The sequence below is a fragment of the Staurois parvus genome, unplaced genomic scaffold, assembly GCF_062004578.1.
Source record: "Staurois parvus isolate SC_StPar_1 unplaced genomic scaffold, SC_StPar_1.0 ptg001349l, whole genome shotgun sequence".
Lineage (NCBI taxonomy): Eukaryota > Metazoa > Chordata > Amphibia > Anura > Ranidae > Staurois > Staurois parvus.
The window spans coordinates 242581-269800 of NW_028319145.1; positions in this window are offsets into that span (position 1 = coordinate 242581).

Genomic DNA, 27220 nt, shown 5'->3' on the forward strand with positions numbered 1-27220 from the left:
CTGAAGAAAAAGAAAACATGTCTTCTCTGTCAACCAGAAAAAGAACCTTTCTAACCTTTCTAAAAAGAACACCTAATGGTAGTACATGGTAAATTGGAAAAATGGTTTTGCATGCTATCAGCATCTCAAATATAATTTGGTGCCTAACCAGAACTTAATTGCTTCACTGCTGTCAATCTCCCCACTCATTACTAAGCAGGCTTCACGAGTAATGAGGCTCCTCAAACACTGCATCTCATTCTCAAACAATGGCAGATTGTTATCCTGTGGTTTAGACCATCATTACCTCCACACTCTGTGCTGCTCCTGCCACAAGTGTGAGACACTGTAGATGGAAGATTAGTAATACCTAGGTGTCTGCAAAATTATTTCTCAATCAGGCTGGGCCATCCACGTAACAAATCCTCTTTGTTGTCGGCATAAAGGAGGGAATCACATGACAAGGCTTTGAACAAAATATCAAGTAGAAGAATTCTGCATTGTAATTAGATTTGTATGAACTCAAGAGAACTGAGTACATGGAAATATGGGGTATGAATCATGCTCTAGTGAGTGTTGTGTATTGAGAGTTGGGAAAGGAATTAAGTACATTTTGCATTTTTTTGGTATGTATGTGAATATAAATATACATTTCACATCCCTGACAATGCTCAACTAACCTTAAAAAGAGAAGACTAGGCTCCTATCTGATTGAAACAACTAAAGAGCTATTAGTTACAATAGTTTTTTTTTTTTTTTATCAACCGTAACCACAAAAATGTGCTGTCACCCACCTGCTTTAAAAGAAAGTAAACTTACTATCTGTCTGACCCATCACAACTGATGAAGGCTAGGCTCATTGTTTTTGGAATTCTGTAATATAGGTACCAGCAGCATGCACATTTGGACAATATAATGAATTAGATGTGGCCAGCCTAATTCAGGCTGACCATAATGGCAAGTACGTGAGATATACTTATGGCTAGCTTGACACAGATCCTGCCCCCATCTTCTTGAAGAATGCACCTGCACTTTAGGACCCTATCAGAAGTCTCAAAGGATCTAAATAGTGTGCCAGCCTGTGTTCCTGGGAAGGTGGAAAAAGGAATTTTGTTATGAACATGTACCTATTGTATAGTTTAACCAAGTATCTAACTATCACAGCACTAACTATCCTTTGAGTTATCTAAAAATAAATAAATAATGAAAATTAAAAAAAAAAAAAAAAAAAATATATATATATATATATATATAAAATTAAACACAACGGGTGCAATAATAGAGGTATATGTGGGTAATCCATCAAAAACAAAGCAAAAGGGGAACTCAGGGGCAGCAGAGAGGAATCACAAGACTTTCTGTAGTTCAGGCAAAACAACTTTTCTTTTGTTTAGTTATATGTGCAGGTTAATACCAGCATCTACATCTAAAGCAAATGTCATGCATATAATAGGTCATTTTTACATACAACTGTAGAGTTGTAGCCTATACAAAAAAGCATAATCATTTGCATTCGCCGATGCCCTAATACAGCCCTGTTATGGATCAATACAAGGTTAATTGAATCAAGGACAGGACTTCATATGTAATATATGAATAATACAGTCATAGACCTCATACAAGACCATAGCAAGTGTTACAGTTCCAATAATGGGGCACTTCAGTAATAATTCACCCAAGGTCACAGATCTTGGAAGATTTATGGAAATATCACAGGAAAGGTCATAAATAAAGAATACTTTTACAATCCAGACCGTAGAATGAGGTACTCTGCTGATGAGGTTGAGGAATGTGATGTATATGTAGGTCTAGTGCATTTAAACCTCATTGAGCTCAGGGCTGCATGAGGCAGAAAATTAGAGATACCCACTTAACTAACGCGAATAACCTTATTATTTCTCAATCAATCCAGACCCTGAAATAACTATACTGCTTTCCAGTTGACTTGCAATAACAGCTGCAATGATTCCAGCAATGGCATTGTAGGAGTTCTGGGTGAATGAAAAAGTATTTAAATGTCAGGCTGAGATGTATTCTTTGCACTATTTTGTGTATCCTATTATAGTTTGAAGTAAAGCAATAGACAATGTAAACAGCAGTATGTTGGAGCTGTTAAATCAGTTGTAAAGGAAAAACAAAACAAAAAAATAACAAACATTTCTATACTTACCTGCTCTGTGCAATAGAATTGCACAGAGCTGCCCCCGATCCTCCTCTTCTCGGGTCCCCACCAGCACTCCTGGCTCCTCCCCTCTTGCTGGTGCCCCCAATAGTAAGCTGATTCCCATGGGGGCACTCGTGCATGGTCACTCCCAAGTCCCGCTATTGTACCCATTGACACAGACCGCCCCCTCGTCACTGGAGTTGTTTGACAGCCAATGGCTCTTGCTGCTATCAATCTGACCAGTGAGGAGGGACAAAGCCAGGAGAACTGCAGCTCTCATGCACAGTGCTGGATCATGATGGGGCTCAGGTAAGTATAAGGGGGGGGGGAATTATTTTACACAAAGGTTTTTTACCTAAGGTAAAAAAACCTTGAGGCTCTAAAACCGTTTTAAATCAGTAATATGATATATTTAAACTTGGGGACAATTCTAAGATTCTAAAAGGTAAATGTATGCAGGGTGCTGTTACTACAAATAAAAGGAGGAATACAAAGTTTGTCTTATAATAAATCTGGGCAAGGTCAAATGTGAGAATGGTGTTAAGAGGAATGGCGAAATAGCAACAGACAGCGTATACATATGTAGGCATTTATATATAATTCCCACACCGCAATTATGTATAATTCTACATCCAGCAACATAACCCCACAAGATGATAGTGACATTATACAGTAAAACCCCTATGACATTGTAATGATCAGCCAGCAAGTACATTGTAATATTTCCCATGCCATAATATCTCCTCACCAGCACTGCATTATAATAGTAATTCCCCATAAAATTGTATTCTTCCCAGACAAAAACAACATGGTAGCATTGACCTGCTATCCCCCATAACTTCAAACTTCCCCAGCCAACACTGGCATTTGAAGCTTTTTATAAAATTTTCTGGCCAGCAATGGTATTGTAATAAACCCCAGTCATAAACAGTGGGGTTGATTTACTGAAGGAATAACATATATTCCTTTATCAAACTAAAGGTTCACTTAGCTTAGCGCTTAAGGTGAAGTCACTTACTTACTTTGAATACCCAGTTAAGTGCAGGGAACACATGATTGGACGATTGAAGGAAAACCAGCTACAGTTTATTTACTAGGCTAAGTAAGCATTCACTTTGCCTTTTTCTTTAGTAAATCAAATCCAGTATCCATATCCAGCAATAACATTATAATTAGTCAGCAATGCGAGCAATAGACTAACAGAGCAGTTACGGCCCCAAAGGTTAGTGATTAGGGATACAAGGGTCTGTTGTAGGAGAAAAAAATGATTAAAAGTGTATGTAAAGCCAAAAATTTTTTTTGTTTTGTTTTAGATAGAGCAAGGAAGTTTTTAAAACTCTGTCAGATTTTATTGCTGTCTGTTTTCCTGCTTGAGAGATAAACGCTCTATATTTGCTGGTGGATATTGTCTCTGGTACAGAACGTAAATGGGAAATCCAAATTTTTTGAGGTGTATTTATAAATCAATAAATCTGAAATTCACCAAAATTTCACTGCAGGTGAAATTGATTCACCACCAGTGAGTGTTTGGTGAAAATCACATCCACTGACTTTTAAATATGCCTCTTACAGTTGTCACAGGAACAGGAGGGGAGAACAGTGTTCCAATAGATACACCTGTTCCAGTGGCAACTGTCCTAAAGCAGAAATGAAGGCAACATTAAAAAACACTTTTAAGAGTCAGCATGCCATTAACCACAATGTCTCTTCAGCAATAAAATACACCTGCTTGCCTACTTTCAGTCTTTAAATAAACTGCACATGCAGAGCTCAGTTTACATCACCGGCATGGTCTCTGTGTGCTGGGATGTCTGACTTCTGTGCATACATAGAAATTACAATAACCCGCGAAGGCCAAAAAAGACGGCTCCAGAAGGAGCTGGGGAAAAGATGTGTGTGCCGGCAAGGGACCCCTCACAGACTTCGAACTGTTGAAGAGGAGGTAAGCATGGGGACTTTAGTTCACCATTAAGAAGGGATTTCCCTTCACTTTATAGAGATTACATTTTAACGTCCCGTTGCATATCTGGGAAATGAGTACAGTTCTCCCCAATAGCACACATAAAACAGAACAGACTGGGTTAACTGTTCCATACTGTATTCAAAACTAAAAAAAAAATGGTGGGCTTTACATACATTAGGGATGTAAGTACATACTGCCAGTGCCTAGGTGTCAGGCCTAGGATCTGAACCTGCAACCTCTGAACCAGCTCCCTGAACTGCTGGACAGCACCCTGGACAGTTCCTTGGACAATTTTGCTTTATACCGTGTTTCCAGTGAACCTTGAACTTTGCTCCTCCCTTTAACTTTTTCTTTAAACCATGCCTTTGCACTTCCTATTTACCATATTATTTTGTTCTCTCAAGCCAATATCTAACTCTTGTCACTCCTGCCGATGTTGGTATCTTCACTACCATTCGTTACTGACCTTTGACTATGCTTTTGCTTGATCTCAACCTGCAACCACTGGTTTCCAACCATTGGCTTATTTACTGACTATGCTTCTGCTTGATCTCTACCTGCTATATCTGCTATTGGACCCAGGCTTGCTCACCACCTGCTGGGGTGATCCTGAGGACCATGACCTGGTACTAACACACAGCAAAATCTATCTCCACCATCAGGAGCTCTAGTGAATCCCAAGATATAGCTTCTGGTCTCTGAGCCTGAAAACTGACCATGACAGAGAAATCTGGCCCACATGCTGTGGCTACTTTCAGGCAGCAAATTGCAGAGCTGAAATAGTTAGGCATTACCGACCATGAAATATTTTCTGAACTAGAAAGTGTGGAGAGGCAAGAGGAGGAAATCATGCAGCAGTTACCTAATGCTGGATATGTATACCCCCACCACTCAAGTTCAGTGGAAACCGCCACCATTACAGGGGTTTCCTTAATCAATGTCGCATATGTTTTCAAAGGCAACCCGCTGCATTTACTTCAGAGAAAAGGAAGGTATTGTTTGTTATCAACATCCTGACCGAGGAAGCCCTAGCTTGGGCCTCCCTCTATCTAGGACAAGACAGCACAACTCTGAATAATTTTGAGACTTTTGTGACTACAATGAATCAAGTTTTGATTATCCCAATCACTACGTTACTGCTGAAGCAAAATTGCATAGTTTACTACAGTGTGGACATTCTGTTGCTGAACTGCTACTTTGGATCCCAGATACCACTTAGAGCCCAGCAGCACAAAAGGGTCAGTTCCGCCACAGGCTTGCTGAACAGGTGAAAAGATAAGCTTGGCAAACTAGAGACTTTCACCTAGTTATGCACCTTGATCCCAGATTTACAGAAAGGAGGAAGGAGAGACTGGGAATGTTTGGAAGTAACGGTGGTATGTGTTTCTCTGTTAGTCAGTTTGTTCAGAAGGATCTAAAAGTTTCTCTGGATTCGATCACTCCCAAGCCTATGCAAGTAGATGCTATTAAGAGATCCATTTCTACGTAGGAGCAAGAGAGACAGTTAATTGCTAACAATGTTAAAAGAACAGTTGCTGCTACAGATGTTATAATTCCTGAACAAATAAATTTAATTTCTCAGTCTATCTCCCCATTGATTCATGAAGAAAATAATTCTATCATGTTTTGTCATCCCTATCAAACTTATCACCGAGAGCCGTGAAATTCCTTGCTCTGCTCTGCTGGACTCCAGGGCTGTGGGAAACGTTATGGACATAGAAATCACCCACAGCAGAAATATTCAAATAAGAAATAAATTGGCCCCTATTGATTTGGAGACAGTTGAGGACCTGTTACCCATGAAACTCTTTCTCTGATACTCCAATTGGCTGACCATTGTGGAACAATTAGCTTTTAGCTGATTACGTCACCATAATTTCCTGTCATACTAGTTAGTTTTCTACCCATAATCCCCCCCGATTAACTGGGAAGCACAGGCTATAAACTTGACATTCCCTGTAGTGCAGAACATTATAGAGACCCTTGTCAAACAAGATCTCTACTGATCAAGGAATCACAAATTGATGTGGTAGCTACCCGGTCATATGACAACCTGCCTCCTTAATACCATGAATTCCAGAATGTCTGTAATAAAAAGAACGTCGATCAACCTCCTCATCACTCGCATGATTGTCACATTGGACTTCCAGTGGCAAAAACACATTTAGTTAAATTTTATGATCTCATATCGACCTCAGCCAAGTAATGGTAAGACTGATGCCTTATTGAGGATGTTGTCTGAGCCTCTCCATTAAGACAACTCTGAGTGTACAGTCCTGAATCAGAAGAACTTCCTAGGGGCCACAAGTTCCAAGACATTTTTGAGTCTCTTCCAAGAGGGGTATAAAAATGACCCAGTTCTCAATTATCCTCCTAAGGGCATTAAACTTGAGTACAAGAACAGCTTTTGAAATCAAGCACATCGTCTCTATGTACTTGAATTGGTTCAGGTAGAAGCCATCAAATTGACATCAACATTGCTGGGCATTTTGGGGTTTCTAAGACGGAAGAACTTTTATCACCTTCCTTTTGGTGGCCTGGTTACAATAAAAATGTCAAGAACTATCTGACCTTGTGCCTGAGCTGTGCAAGCAGTAAGACACACAATCTTTTCCTTTGGGATTTCTCCAACCAATCCCTGTTCCATTGAGAGCATGGGGGTCAATTTCCATTTCCATGGGGTCAATTTCCAACTATTTTGGTAGTTGTCGAGAGTCTCACTAAGATGTTTAATTTTATACTTGTTAAGGGCATACCCTTTAAGTCTTTAAACCACATCAAATTCCCAATGATATAGTGTCTGACAGAGGAATACAGTTTGCTTTGAAATTTTGGAAAAGTGTTCAGTGTTAGGCATAACAATTAATCTGTCTTCTGCTTTTCATCCTCTATCGCAGATAGAAGGGAACCAATCAAACTTTAGAGCAGTACCTTCAATGTGTTTCAATTACCCAATATGACTATGGCAGAGTTTGCTAATAACAATTATAAACATAGCCCCTCTTCCCAAAGCCCTTTTTTCCTAAATGACAGGTATCATCCAGTTTTTATTTCTGATCCCCCTATCTCATTTCCAATTTCTGCTTTCACCAACAGATTAACTTCAATACAGGAGATTCAGGAGAAATTGATTGATACTTTGAAGGGGGTTCAGGAATGTTACAAGAAGGATGCTGACAGACATTTGTGATCACTCCCTGCTTTTCATGTGGGTGACACAGTTTGATTATCTACCAAAAATTTGAAGGTTCCATGTGCTAAGTTGGGTCAAAAGCTTGTGGGACCTTTTCAGATCAACACAGTCACCTTTCAGTTAAAACTTCCTAACAGTACAAAGATTCACCCACTGTGTCACTAGTCCAACCCTTTCATGAAAGTCCTTCCACCTCCTCCACCTGTTGAGGTATAGTGTGAAAAAATATTTGTCGCTGAGAAAATTCTTAATTTAAGGATCTTTAAGAACAAATTGTCAATCCTGCTGCTGTTCGTATCTTCTCAACCACTCATTACCAACCTTTGCTTTATTCCTTGACTATGCTTCTGCTTGATGCCAACCTGCAACCACTTATTACAGACCTTTGGTTTGTTTACTGACTATGCTTCTGCTTGATGCCTACCTGCTATATTTGTTACTTGACCCTGGCTTGCTCATCTCCCGGTGAGGCGATCCTGAGGACCTCGACCTGTTACTAACAAACAGCAAAACCAATCTCCACCATCATAAGCTCTGGTGAATCTCGGTTAGTGCTTAGACCCTGCAACTTGGGTGAGCCAGTGTCATCTGCCAGGATGACCTGCTTGTATACTTATCCTGCTGATTGGTGGGAACAGCTCTACTGCTATAGCTACTGATTCCTATCCTGACCCCCGACTGTGACACTAGGTATAGCAGTGCCACTGACATATAGTTTTTAATTGCTTATCATGTCCCACTGTGCCCTGGCTGACACTGCAGCCTATATACAATAGTATTACAGTGTTTATAGAGGCTTCTAGAAGACTCTCATGTAAGTGAAGGTCACTGGTGGCCTCCTTATACTGATGTCAATTAATTGCTGGTAACAAAATATGCAATTTGCAAATTATTGTCCCCATAGTAACTAATTCTCTCTTTCTCTCATTTTTTAAATTCTGAAGAAAAAATCCTGATTGGGGATTGAATACTGCACTTTGCATTGTCTTACCATTTATCAAACCCCAGTAACAAGTGAATCATACTGCTTAATCTAGCCATTCATAACACAGTACCTTTAAAGTATAACATAATGCATAATAAGTATTTTTTCCACTGTGACACCACAGTAAAAAAATACTGCAAACTCTGACAATGTGATTAATTGGATAACCAAAACCCAACAAGCTAATTCTGGAACACAAAAAAGTTATTCCACTGTCTGACTGTCTTTAATATATAAGAGGAGAAAATGAATCCAGCACAAGAGATAAGGGGTCAGTTTGCCTCTGATAAGGAAGAATTGTTATAGCCTGGAAATGTTACTTCCATTCTTCATCCAGATTTTATTTACTTGTATGACTCACTGTACTTTGTAGAGGGCCAAAAGCTGAGTCAGTTGCCACCTATGTGAACACTTCAGATAAGTAGCACTATAGATCAAGACATATGCATTGCATAAACATGAGTAGAGAAATGTCTGTGTACATAGAGGTGCTCCAGCATCACTCTGGATGTCAGTACAGTATAGACAGATTTCTCTGAGTAAAGTCAGGAACAGGTAACTCCTTTCACATGGGTGGTCCCATCAGATCCACCTTTCAGTTTTTCAGGCAGATCTGAACTTAGGCTCTGCATTAGTCTATGGCCATGTCGAAGTAAATGGATGTGCAACTGTTTACAGTCAATACCTCTGAGTTCGCCTGGGTCCCCCACAAAAAAATGAAAAAGTTTGTGTTCTTTTCTGTTTTTCGCACATAAACTTGATGGATCTGAAGTAGTCAGATGAAAATTGATGCACGTTCATTTACATCCACCTGCCCATAGATCAAACATGGGTCTTTTAAGCTCCAGGAGGGCAAAACTGAACAGATACAAATGTCACAAAAGCCATTGCTGACCAAAAATAACACGAAGGCTTGTCTCACATTTGCCAAAAACATCTTGATTATCCCCAAGATGTTTGAGCAAATACTCTGTGGATTGATGAGACAAAAGTTGAACTGTTTGGAAGGTGTGCGTCCCATTACATCTGGCGTAAAACTAACACAGCATTTCATAAAAAGAACATCATACCAACAGTCAAACATGGTGGTGGTAGTGTGGTGGTCTGGACAACTTGCCATAATTGATGGAACTTTGAATTCTGTACTCTATCAGAAAATCCTGAAGGAGAATGTCCAGGCCATCAGTTCGTGACCTCAAGCTGAAGCCTCCTTCGGTTATGCAGCAGGACAAGGATCTGAAACACACCAGCAAGTCCACCTCTGAACAGCTAAAAAAAAACAAAATTAAGGTTTTGGTGTGGCCCAGTCAAAGTCAAGGCTTAAATCTGATTGAGATTCTGTGACGTGATCTTAAAGAGGCCATTCATGTTTGAAAATCCTCCAGTGTGGCTGAATTAAAACAATTCTGCATAGAAGAGTGGGACAAAATTCCTCCACAGTGATGGTAAAGACTCATTGCCAGTTATCACAAATGCTTGTTGTTGCCACCTAGGTAGGCACAGCCAGTTATTAGGTTTAGGGGGCAATTACTTTTTCACATAGGGCCAGGCAGGATTGAACAGATTTTATAACTTAATAAATGAAATCATCATTTAAAAACTGCATTTTATATTTACTTGGGTTGTCTTTGTGTAATATTAAAATTTGTTTTATGATCTAAATCATTTAAAGGGTAACTCCACTTTTGTTAAAAAAAAACCCATTCCACTCTTGGTGATCTATGTACATTGCAAGGATTTTAACAAACTTTGTTGCGGATTCCTACCTTTTGTCTGTGTCCATGTGCAGATTGAATCTGTATGTGAGGGGTTACCAATCAGCTGTTGCACCTGCAGGGCTCTAATGAGGAAATTTGCAGGGTCTTCATCCCTTTAGATGGGATTTCCCTTTGGGAGTATCTCACCAACAAATGACATTTTTGTTGCAGGGGATGCCCGAAAGCTGACATGTATCTTAGTGCAGACTTCTGGGAAAATGAGTGAACCAATCACACAAACAGGACATTATGTTTCTGGGGGTCATTCTGTATACCATCTGTGTACAGAACACCTCCAGGTTGCCATATTGCATTTCATTTTACAGAAAATGACAGCACTGCAGGTTGAAAAGGAAAGGTAGTTTTTTACTAATATTCAATTACAATATGGCTTGAGTTGCAATTGTATATGCTATATTATTTTGTCTTTATTTGCTATTTGTTTCCCACAAAAGTGAAGTTACCATTTACATGTGACAGATATGCACAAAACAAAAATCAGGAAGGGGGTAAATACTTTTTCACAGCACTGTATGTATAGAAAAGAGGTTATTTATAAATAGTAACACATATTGAAAGAAAACTGGAATTTACAAGTAGATCATAGCTTTTTACTGTAAAGAAATTCTGCTGAAAAATATTTCCTTTTTTTGGCAACTTTAACATTTACTTGATGCCGACATTTTAAAATACTTTCCAGCGACACTTTGAAGTTGAGTTGGTTTATCTTAGCTCATTACATACAGTGCTGTCTCAGAGGACCTTGAAACACTAAATACTCAATTATGTCTTACAGAACTCCAGGCAAAAAACACAATTCAGAAATAAATACATACGTTGAAAAGTTATTTAACTGTGTTTGTTGTTGCTAGATTCACTAGTAAGATGAAAAAATAATGTTCTAAAAAAGGTTTGTAGCAGCAAATACAGAGTTTACATCAGTAGCAGCCCTTGCTGCCTCTCTGAAAACTGATTTGCAGTGGACCACTTTTCTGAGGCATATTACAGGTAGTCAGGAGGCGATATGCCACTTCTCCACCACCTATTGGTTGTAAATGCCACACCACTGTGCCAAAGGGTTTTGTGGTGTGGCCCTATTAACTTGAATAGGTCATGTTGTGGTGGCGGTACTGCCCGCCAAACAGTTTTTGCCAAATTCCCCCCAGGGCAAGAGTTCCATGCAGCCTGTTCAAAGCCTGTTTACTGCAAATAGATTGCATTCTGTTCTGTGCGTCTGCAGTAAAATATCCCCATTAACCATAAAAAATCAGCCTCAGCTGCAGTGAGCCTATTTGTAAATTCAGTGGGTAGTCACTGAGGTCACTGCTCATGAGGGCTTACCATGTAGAGGATATGGCATCCTTCTCAAAAAAAGCTCTGCATACTGAACTCCGGCTGCCCAATGCACTCCCATTTGCTGCGCTATTCTGTGTGCATTACCATAGTAGTCTCGGTTCATACTACTGCTGCCTGAAAGTTGCGTGACTTGCAGTGCGACTTTGCCAGGCAACTTGAGTACTACTTTGAAGCGACTCTGAAGCAACTTCAGGGAATTCCTGGGTAATCGTCCTGTAATGTTGGATCCAAATCGCATCAGTATAGATGAGGATCCGACTTGAAGGTGACTTCTATTAAAATAGATAGTCACAAGTCAGATAGAAGTCGCCTTGAAATAGTACAGGAACTGTTTGGAAAGTCGGAGCGACTTCAGTAGTGCTAATTAAGTCATACGACTTGGGGTCTCACAAGTTGGTCACGGCAGTGTGAACTGAGCCTAAATAATAAAAGCATAATGGATGTATGCTCACAAACAACTGTGAACTACAAACTCATCAAAATCATCAAAGACAATATTGCTTGGCCTCCACTACGTGCTGCTTGCCTCAGGAAGATGTTACCAAGAACCTTTTTTTTGAGGGGTATCCCCTTTTCATCAGAGCTCTTTTTTCCCTTTTGTAGTATCATGTTATTTGGGCATCCCTAATCCCAAGAGGGCAGCAAAGTGTGGTGATCTTTTTTGGAGAAGCGGCTCACCGAGAAGCATCGGATTCCCAACATAGTACTTATACACAGAAGGTTGTTTCTCTTATTCACTCTTCTGTGTGATACTGAGAAAACTCAAACAAACATATTGGGAGGCCAAGCCCCTGCTTTTAAATAATGCAGAGAGTAGGAGCCATAAATGTACAATGCAATGGGTCTACATGAGCATGAAGTACTTTAGAAGGTTAAGTGTAATTTACACTTACTGCCAAAACACTGAACCACACAATCATGGTAAGGCTCCTAACCACTTACCATCTGCCCTATGTCAGAAATACTGCTACAGGGTGGCACGGGTGTGTAAAATCACATATATATGTATATATATATGTGATTTTGCATTTCGTGGACCATCCGCGTGCCCTACCCGCACCGCCGATCGCGGCTGCGGGTGTCAATCAACGGTCCTGGCCGATGATTACCTGCAGGCGCCCGGTGATTGCCGAGGATCACCGATGGGGAGGAGGGCTGCTTTGTTTACCAACAGTCCTCCTCTCTGTCAGCTTGGACTTGAGCTGAGCAGAGCCATCCAGAGCAGTGTGCTTTACAGTGAAGCACACCCCCCGCCCCCCAGTAAAATGCCCAGCACACAGTTAACCCTTTGATCACCCCTCATTGTTAACCCCTTCCTGTCCAGTGCCATTAGTACAGTGTCAGTGCTTTTTTTTAGCACTGATCACTGTATTGGTGTCACTGGGGATATCAGATTGTCTCTGATCGCCGCTATTATTAGTAAAAAAAAAAAAATTCCAGTATCTATACCGCCATTTGTAAACACTATAACTTTCATGTAAACCAATTCATTTAGACGTATTGGGATTTTTTTTAGCAAAGACATGTTGCAGAATACATTTTGGCCTAAATTTATGATGAAATTTGATTTTTTTAATTTTTTTTACTGGACATGTTTAACTGCTTTGGCCTAAATTTATGATGAAATTTGAGTTTTTTGGATATTTTATATGACAGAAATTAGAAAATATTGTTTTATTTTAAAAATTTAGGGTCTTTTTTTTTAAAGCGCGAAAAATAAAAAGTGCACAGGTGATCAAATACCACCAAAAGAAAGCTCTATTTGTGTGAAAAAGAACATACATTTCATTTATGTACAGCATTGCATGACTGCGCAATTGTCAGTTAAACTAGTGCAGCACTGTATTGCAAAAAATGGCGTAAACTGCAGTATCTATACCATAGTTTGTAGACGCTATAACTTTTACATAAAGCAATCAATATACACTTATTGTGATTTTTTTTTAACAAAAAAAAATGTAGCAGAATACATTTTGGCCTAAATTTATGACTAACTTTGAGTTTACTATATATTTTTTATAGCTGAAAGTAAAAAATAGCGTTTTTTTTTTCAAAATTTTCAATCTTTTTTTGTTTATAGCACAAAAAATAAAAAGTGCACAGGTGATCAAATACCACCAAAAGAAAGCTCTATTTGTGTGAAGAAAAGGACATAAATTTTGTTTGGGTACAGCATTGCATGACTGCGCAATTACCAGTTGAAATAATGCAGTGGCGAATAGCAAAAAGAGGCATGGTCAGGAAGGGCGGTAAATCCTCAGGATGGCAAGTGGTTAAAGTGACTGTCACCTTTATGACAAACAAGCCAAAGCATGTAAAAAATAACTACATACTATTCTGGTTTGCTATCCATATATGGAATCTTTGCTCACTTGCAGAGCAAAAACACTGCAAAAATCTTCACATCCGACAGTTCCAGCTGTGTTGGATGCGCTGTGGCTCCATTCATTATCCCCAATTTCACTACTATGATTTGTATGGAGCCAGGGGATACAAAAACAGCATGGTTGGGGACACAGGCATCCACTACTCCCAGAAATGTGAAGAATTTGCCATCTGCTTTGTTGTGCAAGATAGCAGAGTTTCCTTTAATGGGGGCAGTAGAGGTTGTTTTGTGCATGCTTTGGTCTGTTTAATTTTTTAAATTGCCAACAGAATTGCTGTAGGTAAGACAAAGAAAGATGTAAAAGTAATGCTGTTTTATTGCTGCAAGTAATATGTAAACTGCAGTCAGCGAAGGTTATATGTTGCAAAGGCTGTTCTGGGTTCCGTCCCCCGAGGTGTCGGGACGTACGGGGACGGAACGGCGGGAAATTTGAAAATGACAAAAAGTGACATTCACTAAATTCACTAAAATAACATAGTAAAACATTACTGCATCAAACCATTTCACATACATTTTGTCCCGAGTGCTTTTTCCTGTGCCCTGCCTACATTTTTACTGTTCTTTCTGCCTGGAAACTGAGAAACGTCCATGGCGTCCAAAAAGCATCCTTTTAGGTCAAAATCAGTTTTAGACCAGCTAGAGAACAGCGATAGTAAATCAGAACTACTTGCAGAATTGAGTGATAATGATTCGTGGGGAAATTCGTCATCAGACACTGAAAACGATTTTGCGACTTTGCTCAGTGTTGTGCGAACTTGGCGCTCTATTTCAAATTTCAGTGTTTTCGATTTGATTATATTATTGAATTAAATTTATTATTATTATGTTGTTTTTTATGATTATTTATTAAATTATAATTTATGATTTCGTGTTTCAAATTTTAACATACCTGGGATGTTTACTAGACTCTTGTTCGGCCAGATTTCAGTTAGTTATTCCTAAAAATTACAGGCCTACAAAAAAAAATACATATTTCAATGCAAACAAATTTACTACTTTGAGCACAGAAATATGGACATAATCAGACCGAAGGTTAAGGCTTCAGAAAAAAATAACCAACTGACCCCAGGTGTGCCATTAACTTGCATCCTTACATGCTAAGTAGCTGAACACAATATAAACTAGCAATAGTTGTTTTTCCACTGTTGTACTGTATGAAAATTGCCTGGTGTGAGCTGAGATTATTCCTGCAGCCACATAGTATTCCCTATTTTTGTTGAAAGGAAAAACTATAAAAGGGAATATCTTCAAACTATTGGCCAGTCTCCCTGATAAACTGTGACTTAAAAATCCTCACAAAAAATTCTAGCCTAACATCCTGTCTCCTAGAGCACTACATTCACAATGACCAGGCTTCATTCAGCATTACCAGACTCTGGATCAAATACTTAGAACCTTAATCTCTGCTGTATGTTCTCAAAGAGATTCCCTGGTTCATAGTAAAGTTAAGCTGTTATCATTAGATTTAAACAAAGTGTTTGATAACTTATCGTGGGTACATTTAACATCTTATAGGTAGTAGGGATTGGCACCTTAACTGTCTATATTGCATGCTGTTTATTGTTCTCCTTCAGCACAAAAGACATAAAAAAACATCATTCTGATATGATTCATATCCAAAGGGGCAACCAACGGATGCCCCCTGTACCCGTCACTTTATGCAACAGCCATGGAGCACCTAGCTATTGCCATACACTTTAACATTCGAAGAATAAATTGCGGCCCAACGAAAAGCAAATGTGCCTTGTTTGCTGACTGTCAGGGACATGTTGGCCATGGCATGGCTGAGGCTCGTAGCCCGAATGCGCAGGTGCGGGTCTGCAAGTGTGTGGCCGTGCGCATATGCGCATGCGTGGGCGTACATGTACGGAAATGTGCATTGGCTAATTCTGGCGCCCACTGGCCTATAAAGGTGCATCAGGTGCACTAGTGAGTTGCTGTCTGATCTGCATCTCCCCCTCCTGTATTCCTGTGCCTTTTCCTGTGATTACCTGTGATTGACCCCAGCTTGTTTCTTGGACTCCAACTCTGCCTTTTGACTCTGCCTGATCTGCTCCCACCATCACTGACTCTGGCTTGTGACCCGACAATTCTTCTGCCTGCCGTTCATGTCTGATCTGCTTATCTGTTACCAACCCAGCTTGTCTGACCCTGCATTCAGTCTGCTACCAGCCTGCTCCACTACCTGTCTGCTCTGCTGCCAGCCGGTCCAGCCATCCCATTGGCCAGCGAAGTGCCAGCAATTCCCACACAGACTACAGGACTGACCAGGCACTCATATCCCGCCATGCTCTTGCCACCTTCAGTGGCCCTTGAGCCGGAGTCGTACAAGAGTCCTTCCTCTGCCGTCCGGCACACAAATACGGTACGTGACACTGACGATGTCCTCATATATATGTATATTGTCTCCCCACACATTGATACCTAACCAACTACAACTATTGAACAGATTCTCCAAACTATCAGGTCTGACACTAAATCACAAAAAAACAGTAGCCCTGAACGTAAATTTACCACAGGTTGCAATGGACCTAATACACAATTTTAAATTCCTTTGGGCCCCTAAATCCATTCCCTATTTAGGAATTCATTTGACCCCTTCTATTTAGACTGTTTATGCTGCAAACTATCCTCCCTTTAAATTCAAAACAGATCTAGAGAAATGATCCATTCTATTAAAATTGAACATATTACCTAAACTTCTGTATTCTTATAGGACAGTTCCTATAGCAATCCCCAAACTGGAAATAGAAATTACAAATTTGTTTGGAACCAAAAACTAATCTATTGACATCATCAGTGTGACTAGATAATGCAGTTGGCATAAACTACTCCAGGTTTTCCAAGTTTTCCTCCTTCATGGATTCCCATAGAGACCCTCTTGTGCCCTCTTAGATCTATCAGTGCCTTAATGTGGATCCCCAACAAGCTGCAGCCTCCATTTTTTGCCCTACATTATCATACTCCCTTGATGTTTGGGACAGACAGAGAGCTAGAAGATCACTTGCCTCTCTTCATACTCCTCCTGGGTAAATAAAGGTCTGCTCTAGGTATAATTTTTTTGAAGAGCAAGAAGTTATATGACCTGGAAAATTGTCGGACTAAGCTGCAACTTACGTATTTTATTAAAACTAAACTTATACTTTCAACAGACCCTTCATCTAAAGATGTAACCAAAAGTCAAATCTCAATCCTGTGCGACATGTCACTGGATTTGACCCGTAAATGACTATCTGTGCAACTGTGGGGGACAGATATAGGCATCTCGCTTGAACTCTCTGGCTGACAAAAATTGCAGTGACTTATCTAAATTATCTATAAACACCACCCTAACAGATTCATACTACAAAACCTTGCTAAGATGATACTTGGTACTTACCAGAGTGGCGAAAATGCATCCCTCTGTCTCCTCAAATTACTTAAGACAATGCGTCCAAAGAGGCACTATGTATCATCCATGGTGGCAATGTCCTAAAGTATCTAGGTTTTGGATCAGAATTTTCAATCTTATCTGGTTAGCAAAGGGGATAAATATCCCGAGATCACCAGAAATTGCCATTTTCCAGAAAATTAACTCTGGCATCCCGAAAATGGCCAAATGGTTAATTTCTTAAATGATCTTGGCAGCAAGAATTGCTATAGCGAGAAGTTGGAACCTACCCACAGTGGTTCTTGACCACAGTAAATAAAAGCTGAATTGTATTATAATTAATGACAAACTCACATGTTCTATTATAACAATCAAGCTGAGTTCGACAAGATGTGGGATACCAGGATTAGATACCTTTCTGTGGACTGACAAGGCCTCAGGAATACCCTCCTGTCGGGTTCAGATATGCACTCATTCCTTACACCTTTTTCTTCTAACTTCTTTTTCCTACTCTTCTTGATTGGTTGAATTCAATATGATATTAATAGTTATGGAGCCAAAAGCCTACATCATAGCCCCACCAAGATCAGCAAAAGGACTGAAGATCTGTTAGCAAATAATATACATCCTCAGAGTTCAAACCAGGTTACCAATATCTAGGCTTTTTATGCTCTTCCTTTCCTCCTAGTTAAATATTCCTCCAAGGGCTTGGTCAATCATTTCATATGTTTTTTTTTTATTTTCCTACAAATGGTACCAATTCCACTGGTTGTTTGTAACATGGGAACCTTCTTATCTGCCATAGCCTTCCACCCATCTTTCCCCATTCCACCCACCAATAAGTACTGACCTGTGTGATCTGTCTATCCTGTTATAATCTAATTCTTCCACCTCCCTTGATCCTAGTTTAAATACTCCTCCAGCCTTCCCATAAACATTTCCCCTAGCACAGCAGACCCCCTTCCATTTAGGTGCAAACCATCTCTAGCATATAGGTTGCACCCCAATGTATTTAATATGTATTAAACTCTAACTGACTGGTTAAATTTACTTCTAGTGTGTCTACTATTATACTTCATATAAATAAACAAAAACGTTTCCTCCCTGAAGATTGAATTAAGATTATTTTGCCTTTGTATTCTGTACTCTTTTTGTGGGTGGAAAAAACTCAATAAAAAGATTCAAATATAAAAGGGGATAGCTAATTTGGCATGAGAATTTAGTATAGGACTGCATGGCTGCTTGTATATTCTGTCATTGTTACCTGTTATGTTAAGGTTGTCTTAGTGAATGAAATCCAAGCTAGGCTAAGGCAGAGAGAGAGCGGGGAGGGCGTGCAGGAAAAATTCCCTGGAATCAGTTCAGCCTTTCTCTTTCACCTCATATCAAAATCTCCATCCTACATTTGATCTATTGGGCACACGTACATTTGGCAAAACAGAAAGGCCTGAGTAAGCAAGCTGTAAATCAGCTCGGAGACGGACAGCGCCTCCATTCATTGTCAACATGACCCATCCTTCTCTGTCACGTCGGGGTATTTAGCCAAGTGAAAATGAAGCGTTTCTCTCGCTCTGTCACTCCGTCATGTTCCCAGCCTCCTGTACGTGTTGTTTATTCATTAGATGCTTAATATCGTCAGCACACAGCATATACATCAACGTTTACAGCCGCCCTGGTCTGCTGCGGGCGCCGTTTACTGCAGACATATAAAACACCAAGCAGCGTGGCATTTACTGGCTATTACTGTTCTTTCCTACAATGCATCTTGCTACAAACACAAGCTGACTTTTCCTCTTGGCTCCTTACCATCAATAAAAAAAAGAAATTAAACTGATGGCAGAAAGATGAATCCAAGAACATGGAAAGTTCAAGAATGACTGTATGATATTGAGCATGAAAAACAAAAACTATTATCTTTATGTTAAAGTTTGTGATACAAATTAATTTCAGATCTAACCTAGCAGAGCTGCACAGCACAGAGCTATTACAATCAAAGAAAATAATCTTTTTTGAAGGGAGGGATGTCGCCTGGCTCCTGAAAATTTTTGTGCTCACTTTTGATGTTTTTTATATAGTTACAAAGTTTTCCTTCACAATCCAGTTACTGTACAGACTGCCATTCATTGCCATTTATTGTCAGTCAGATGTGTTTGGCAGTGTCATTTATGTTGACTGTGATATTTTTTTGACAGATTTATTTGAAAAATTAATGAAACACATCTGAAAAGCAAATAAAATTATTTACATTTTATTTGCAGCACATTAAGCCCTGGTCACATTTGCACATTTTAGATGCAGAGCATTGAGACAAGATCAAGCCAAAGTTATCTCTCTTTTAATATGTAAGAGATCAGACTAATTTGTATAATCATATCAATATATGTTTACGTGAAATCCTTGTTTGTATGTATGATTTGTAATTATAAAATGTTTTTCAAAAAGAATGACCCAATTTCAAATACTATATTTAATAATGAAAATGTGTTACAGTTACATAACAAATTACAAACTATTAAGTAAGTCCTCAAGTTTCACTAACCATGTTATAAATGTACCCTCTTCCTGTTGCACGGATAACATCAAGACGATAGCTAAATTCGTCCCCAATGCGTCTGAGAGTATCTTCTTCCACAGAATTTACTGCAGCCGTGATTCTGTTTTTGAGGTCATCCAAGTCAGCGGGTAGTGGGGGAACATAAACACATTGTTTTACACATCCCCACAAAAAATGTCACAGGGTGTAATGTCTGGGGATCTCGGGGGGCCAATAGTGTAGTGCAAAGTCTTGGGGTCTTGTGCTATCTATAACATTGAGGCAATGTTTCATTTAGAAACCGGAAATTGGTTTTGCTAATGTGGCAGTGCTTCATCTTGCTGAAAAATGAAAACTTCAGTCTTCATTAAGGTGTGGGAAAAGCCAGTCCTTCAGCATTTCTAGATAGGAATGTTCCGTAACAGTGTTTCCCTCAAAAAAAGAAAGGGTCATAAATCTTTGTAAATGAAACCACACAAAACACATTCGTTTTTGGAGAATCTGACTAATGCTGTACAAGTTCATGTGGCTTCTCAAGTCCACATATGCGAACATGTGACGCAAAACTTTACCACTTAGATGAAACATTGCTTCATCACTAGAAATCAACCGGTAAGAATCTGACCTCCTCTTTCTGCAGACCTTTCTTGAATTCTTGTTGCTCTGGGATATGCATCTTCGATGTTGTTGGAAATTTTACTGAAGCCAGACCGTTGAAAGAAGTAACCAATCATGTTTAACTGATCTGGCTTCAATTAAGAGTATTCTGGTTTCTGCAGACAGCATGTGTTACAAAATATTGGATAAAAAAATACTTTTGTTCGTGGTGAATACTGACAAAACCCAATTTTACAGTGCTGAAGTGACTATTTTGTCTGCATGTTTGCTGGTGTTCCCCTTTAAATCTGTCCTCATGCTTTAAAATAGTGGTGGCAATTAAAGCAATAATTAATGCAGACTTTCTGCTTTCTTTGCTAAGCAACCATGACACCCCCCCCTTTAAATTCTTACCTTGGAGCCTTATAGAGCCAAGAAGCAATATGAAAATCTTTTAATTTTCAAGAGGTGATTTTCCAAGTCACTAAGTCCTGGAGAAATACATTTCTGCCTGGGTTGCTTTCTGCATCATGCTCCTATGTGTGAGCATTGACAGAGGAGGAATATATGCACCCACTATTCCCAGTTAAAAGGCCATTTCATCTCAGAGAAGCGGTGTCAAGTACTGCTCTGTCCCCAGCACAGCTTATATATTAACCACAGAATTGCAAGAAATGCACTGTGTGCTGTATTGTCAAATGCCACTAACATATTCTGAATAAGCATGTGCCTAAACTTCAACAAAAAGAGCTATGGGCATACTCACAAAACATCTCTAAAGAAAAAATGGTGGAGAGATGGTCCTTGTGTTTCGTAACCATATCAACAAAACCTTATTTAAAGGACATTTTCATAAAAAGCAGATTCATATATGCATATAACATTCTGTATGCAACCAAGGGCTTTATGCCAAGTATTTTATTTGCTATACAGTATGTTAAATGTGCAGCGAAGGTGGACCTGATGGAGCAGGTTTGAGTGCAGCACGTCTCCATAGGCATCAGTGGCAAATCACTGATAAAACTGATATAAAACTTAAAAACACAGAGTGTTTATAAGCAATTAGTGTCATCTAATGTAACATTAGCAATGTTATTAAATGTCAGATGTTCCAGAGACCTCCATCGAAAGTGGCTTGCTTCTGTCTACGTGAACGTGACTTGCTTCTGTTAATGCGTGGACAGAAAAAGTGCATAACAAATATGATTAACATTTTATTGTGTGAATGACCATGGAATCAATTAATTGCTGCTTTTAAATGTGTATTTAAAGTGTTTTAAAAAAACTCTTAATGCAAGCATATACTGTATTTCTGCTTGGATTCCCTCATTTTCAACACTTCTGCTGCCAACGTCTTACAAGTTTTTATGCATCTTGACTGGTGAATGTTGCAGAGCATGAATTCTCTTAAAAAGTTATGTATAATATCAGGTAAGTTATATATTGTGCTTGGAATGTGGATATAGGCCAAAGAGTGGTATGAATGTCCACACAAATTCAGTGGAGCATCAGTGAATTTGCAGGATAAAATATCTACAGTTTTAGTGTAGTTATACTTACTGGGGTGTACCTCTCCATTCTCCTTCCATGTCTTATATTTACCTTTCTCTGGTCCAGTGTAATCCACTGGAGTACAAGCTCTCTAAAGGATTGCATGGAGATAGCTGTATGCATGCCCGGGTCATGCATCAATTATTTGTGGTTCTTTATAGTTCTGAGGTGGATGAACAGCCAGAATTATGCTGGACTAGAGACGTGGAGGTGCGGGCTCGCTAAAAGTACAGTTATACTTTAAGAGTAGCAGATGTTGACATGCAAAATTTTGCATTAAAAGTATTCTGAACTTTATAAATACCTCAAATGTTACAGAAACTAACATTTAACATGACAATAGAACAAACCCAAGCCATGCAAAGCTTTTCCGGAATAAAGGTGATGAATATGTTTTATAAATAATCAAACTGATTCATACACAGGATTAAACTTGGAGGAATCCAATATTCCACTTTTTATTAATATAACCCTTCAAGACTCTAGTGACATGCATCTTTTTAAATTTTTATATTATTTGCATACTTTCTTTCCATTTTAGCTCCCCCCTCCCACCATCTGTGGGATCTGATAAAACACGTAGCAAACAGAAAACCACATCTCACAAAAGAAGGACAATCCCTCTCATCCTGCATCTCCCGAGCCACTGCAGGCCAGCAATCCTAATTACCATTATGCTGCATGATATTAATATAGTCTGTTTGATTTAAACAGCTCTTTGTATTTTCGACTGTCCTGTCCTGTTGAATGATAATGATCGGCCCTGAGGCAGACTACCTGAGAGGTGGTGCCTCACGTACCAGCTCTATGGGCTCGTTCCAGACATTTGTAACACATTCCCAAAATCAAAGACTTTTGTCTTGTATGAGAAGTAAAACACGGAGGGCGATTTATTTCCTGATGAATATGATCAACTCTGCTTCCGCCTGACGTTTCATAAGCTCCAGATTTTTTGCATTGACACTAATGGCTTCAGTAATCCTAGCATACAGTATATGAAGAGAAAGCACATCTGTCAACCCCCACCCCCTTGTGCAAATATTGCAGAATTAAGGGTACCAGTCACTACTACATTAAAAAACAGTTAAAGTGTTACTAAACCCAGGACCCAGCATTCACTAAATCCGATCTCCCACAGTACATACTACATGGAAATGCAATTATTGTAGTAAATATAAACTGCTACATACCTTTTCTCATCAGCAGTATATATCAGTCTTGTGACTTCTATCAGTGTCCAGCTCAGCACTGGTTAAAACTTGTAGGAAGAGTTTTCATTCTGCTCTGACTGTCCTATGAGGCTGCATAACCCCCGACCCTCTGTCTGGACACTGCTGATTGGCCCTGTGCTGATCACAGGCACCCTGCCAAAGAAAAAAAAATCTTTAGCAATACACACTAAGCTAAGCATGTGCAGAGTGACTCATGGAGCTCTGTTTATCAGCAGATAAATTGGGGTCATTAGAAAAAGGGGAGGATCAGAGAAGACAGGATCAAACAGCCTTTTTACACGTTGTGGAGAATTAACCCCTTAGTTTCCACAGTGAGCATAACAAACATGCTTTGCTGCATATACAGACTGAATTTGGTAAATCTTTGCTTTGTGCTGCAGCTTGTTCAATTGAGTACAGGCTATTGGGCCCCTCGTATTGATCTTTCACCTCTAGTATCTCTGTTTTGCTTAGGAGAGACCTAAGGCTGGGGCTACAATTCCATTAAATTCCTATGCTACCGAGAGATTTAGACTAGGTTTACACTAGTGCAGCAGAAATTTGATCCAAGTTTTTGTGCAATTTTATACTACATTTTGATGAGCTTTTGATGCAATTTTCACTACATTTTTTTTGTAGGGTAAGGAGACGGGTCAGTTTAGCCTCTTCCCCACAACCCTGTCCTGGTGGTTGTAGGGGTCTGCTGGCAGGGGGCTTATTGGTATCTGTAAGTCCCCTTTAATAATAAGGGGAGCCCCAGATCCCGGGATCCCTCTTCTTTGTGAACGAGTATGGAATACATAGTACCCCTATTCATTCACCAAAGAATAGAAACAGTAAAAGAAAATCACTAACACAGTTTTTGAAAAGTCCTTTAAAAGAAAAAAAAAACTGTCCCCGATGTACATCTATTATCAATCACATCATCCAGCGATGTAGGTCCACGACACTCATGAACGATAGCCACTGACTCGCACAAATAAAAAAACCTGCAGCGACTCAAACATTACTACTAGTTGAATGGCAGCTCATGACACTCCCTTTCCGTCATTGACCGAATATGGGCATGTGTATATTTGGTCAATGACGTAATAAACAGATGTGGTCACCCTGCTCACAAGCAACATAAAACATGGGCAAATTATATGTTTTTTGTGGGTTTCCATTGAAGTCTATGGGGCACAAAATAGTGCTGCATCACACCAAAGTAGCACATGTACTTTCCCAAAGTCGCTTCGCAGTTGGGTTGCATTGGTGTGAACAGTCACCACTGAAATCAATCAATGTGATTTCCATTGTTATACGATTCTTTGTTATCCAAGCGGTATCTGAAATCACACTAGAGTGAAGGAGGCCTTAAAGTGTATGGGTTGCCAAAATGTATGGAAGGGCTAGACCCCTATAAAGTTGTTTTGTAGTCTCAACGCCTGCATTGCTGATTCACACATATACAGTTCCCATAGAAGTCAATAGCCTGTAATTTGAACCTGAAGCCACTGCTCAGAATTCGGACATGACTCTGTTTAAAACCGCACTGAATCCGCACTGAATCTGGACCTGTCCTGCACCGGACATATGTGAACAGGCACCATAGGAAGCAATGCTATTTCACATGTCATGTGGATTGCATGCGGTTCAAACCACATATATGTGAATAGGCACTCACTCCTTTTATTTATCCTGGGGAACCATTGTCACTGAGACAGTAAGTGATGACAAATCCAAAATTTTAGAGTCTTTCCCAGACTTAGATTTGAGAGCAAACCTTCCAGTGCGTTCAATTGTTCAACTGACAATGGTCTAAAAAGGGAATTTAACAAATGTTATCCTACATCCTGTTGCGTCAAGGAAAATCTACACAACTGGACACAGCTAAATATAAACTGGGGAAATCTACATTGTGGGATACAACAAAAAATAAACTGGTAGGGGTATTAACTAGGGATGCTCAGCTATATCAGCAAAATGCCGATAGGAAAAAAGGTGCCGATAATAGTGCTGATTAGAGATGAGCGAATCGAAGTAGGCGAAGTGGAATTCGTTTCGAATATTAGGAAAATTTCGAAAATTAGCAGACTTCGGATGCGCGAATCGAAATTTTTCCTAAAATGGTGGCGACATGTGCGGCGACGGAGCGGGGATGTCTGGGAAGGCGCGCAGACAAGGCGCGCTGACCCATAATGCATTCATTCATGACATGTGATCGCATTAGCCAATCAGCAGCCAGCCAGCACTGTGTAATGGTCGAGCTATAAATGGCGGCCATTTTAGAATTATCCATTTGCCTCCAGTCATTCAACAGAGGCAGTCCTGGCTGTATTCAGGGAGAGAGTTAGGGACACAGAAACGTTACTTAGGGACACAGAAACGTTAGTTAGGGACACAGAAACGTTACTTAGGGCCACAGAAACGTTACTTAGGGCCACAGAATTGTTACTTAGGGACAGACACAGAATTGTTACTGAGGGACACAGAATTGTTACTGAGGGCCACAGAACTGTTACTTAGGGCCACAGAAACGTTACTTAGGGACACAGAATTGTTACTCAGGGACATACACAGAATTGTTACTTAGGGACAGACACAGAATTGTTACTGAGGGACACAGAATCGTTACTTAGGGCCACAGAAACGTTACTTAGGGCCACAGAAACGTTACTTAGGGCAACAGAATTGTTACTTAGGGACAGACACAGAATTGTTACTGAGGGACACAGATTTGTTACTGAGGGCCACAGAACCGTTACTTAGGGCCACAGAAACGTTACTTAAGGACACAGAATTGTTACTGAGGGACTCAGAATTGTTACTGAGGGCCACAGAACTGTTACTTAGGGCCACAGAAACGTTACTTAGGGCCACAGAAACGTTACTTAGGGCCACAGAAACGTTACTTAGGGCTACAGAAACGTTACTTAGGGCCACAGAATCGTTACTTAGGGCCACAGAAACGTTACTTAGGGCCACAGAATTGTTACTTAGGGACAGACACAGAATTGTTACTGAGGGACACAGATTTGTTACTGAGGGCCACAGAACCGTTACTTAGGGCCACAGAAACGTTACTTAGGGACACAGAATTGTTACTCAGGGACAGACACAGAATTGTTACTGAGGGATACAGAATTGTTACTGAGGGACACAGAACCGTTACTTAGGGCCACAGAAACGTTACTTAGGGCCACAGAAACATTACTTAGGGCCACAGAAACGTTACTTAGGGCTACAGAAACGTTACTTAGGGCCACAGAATCGTTACTTAGGGCCACAGAAACGTTACTTAGGGCCACAGAAACGTTACTTAGTGCCACAGAATTGTTACTTAGGGACAGACAGAATTGTTACTGAGGGACACAGATTTGTTACTGAGGGCCACAGAACCGTTACTTAGGGCCACGGAAACGTTACTTAGGGACACAGAATTGTTACTCAGGGACAGACACAGAATTGTTACTTAGGGACACAGAATTGTTAATCAGGGACAGACACAGAATTGTTACTGAGGGATACAGAATTGTTACTGAGGGACACAGAACCGTTACTTAGGGACACAGAACCGTTACTTAGGGCCACAGAAACGTTACTTAGGGCCACAGAAACGTTACTTAGGGCCACAGAAACGTTACTTAGGGCTACAGAAACGTTACTTAGGGCCACAGAATCGTTACTTAGGGCCACAGAAACGTTACTTAGGGCCACAGAAACGTTACTTAGGGCCACAGAATTGTTACTTAGGGACAGACACAGAATTGTTACTGAGGGACACAGATTTGTTACTGAGGGCCACAGAACCGTTACTTAGGGCCACAGAAACGTTACTTAGGGACACAGATTTGTTACTGAGGGCCACAGAACCGTTACTTAGGGCCACGGAAACGTTACTTAGGGACACAGAATTGTTACTCAGGGACAGACACAGAATTGTTACTTAGGGACACAGAATTGTTAATCAGGGACAGACACAGAATTGTTACTGAGGGATACAGAATTGTTACTGAGGGACACAGAACCGTTACTTAGGGACACAGAACCGTTACTTAGGGCCACAGAAACGTTACTTAGGGCCACAGAAACGTTACTTAGGGCCACAGAAACGTTACTTAGGGCTACAGAAACGTTACTTAGGGCCACAGAATCGTTACTTAGGGCCACAGAAACGTTACTTAGGGCCACAG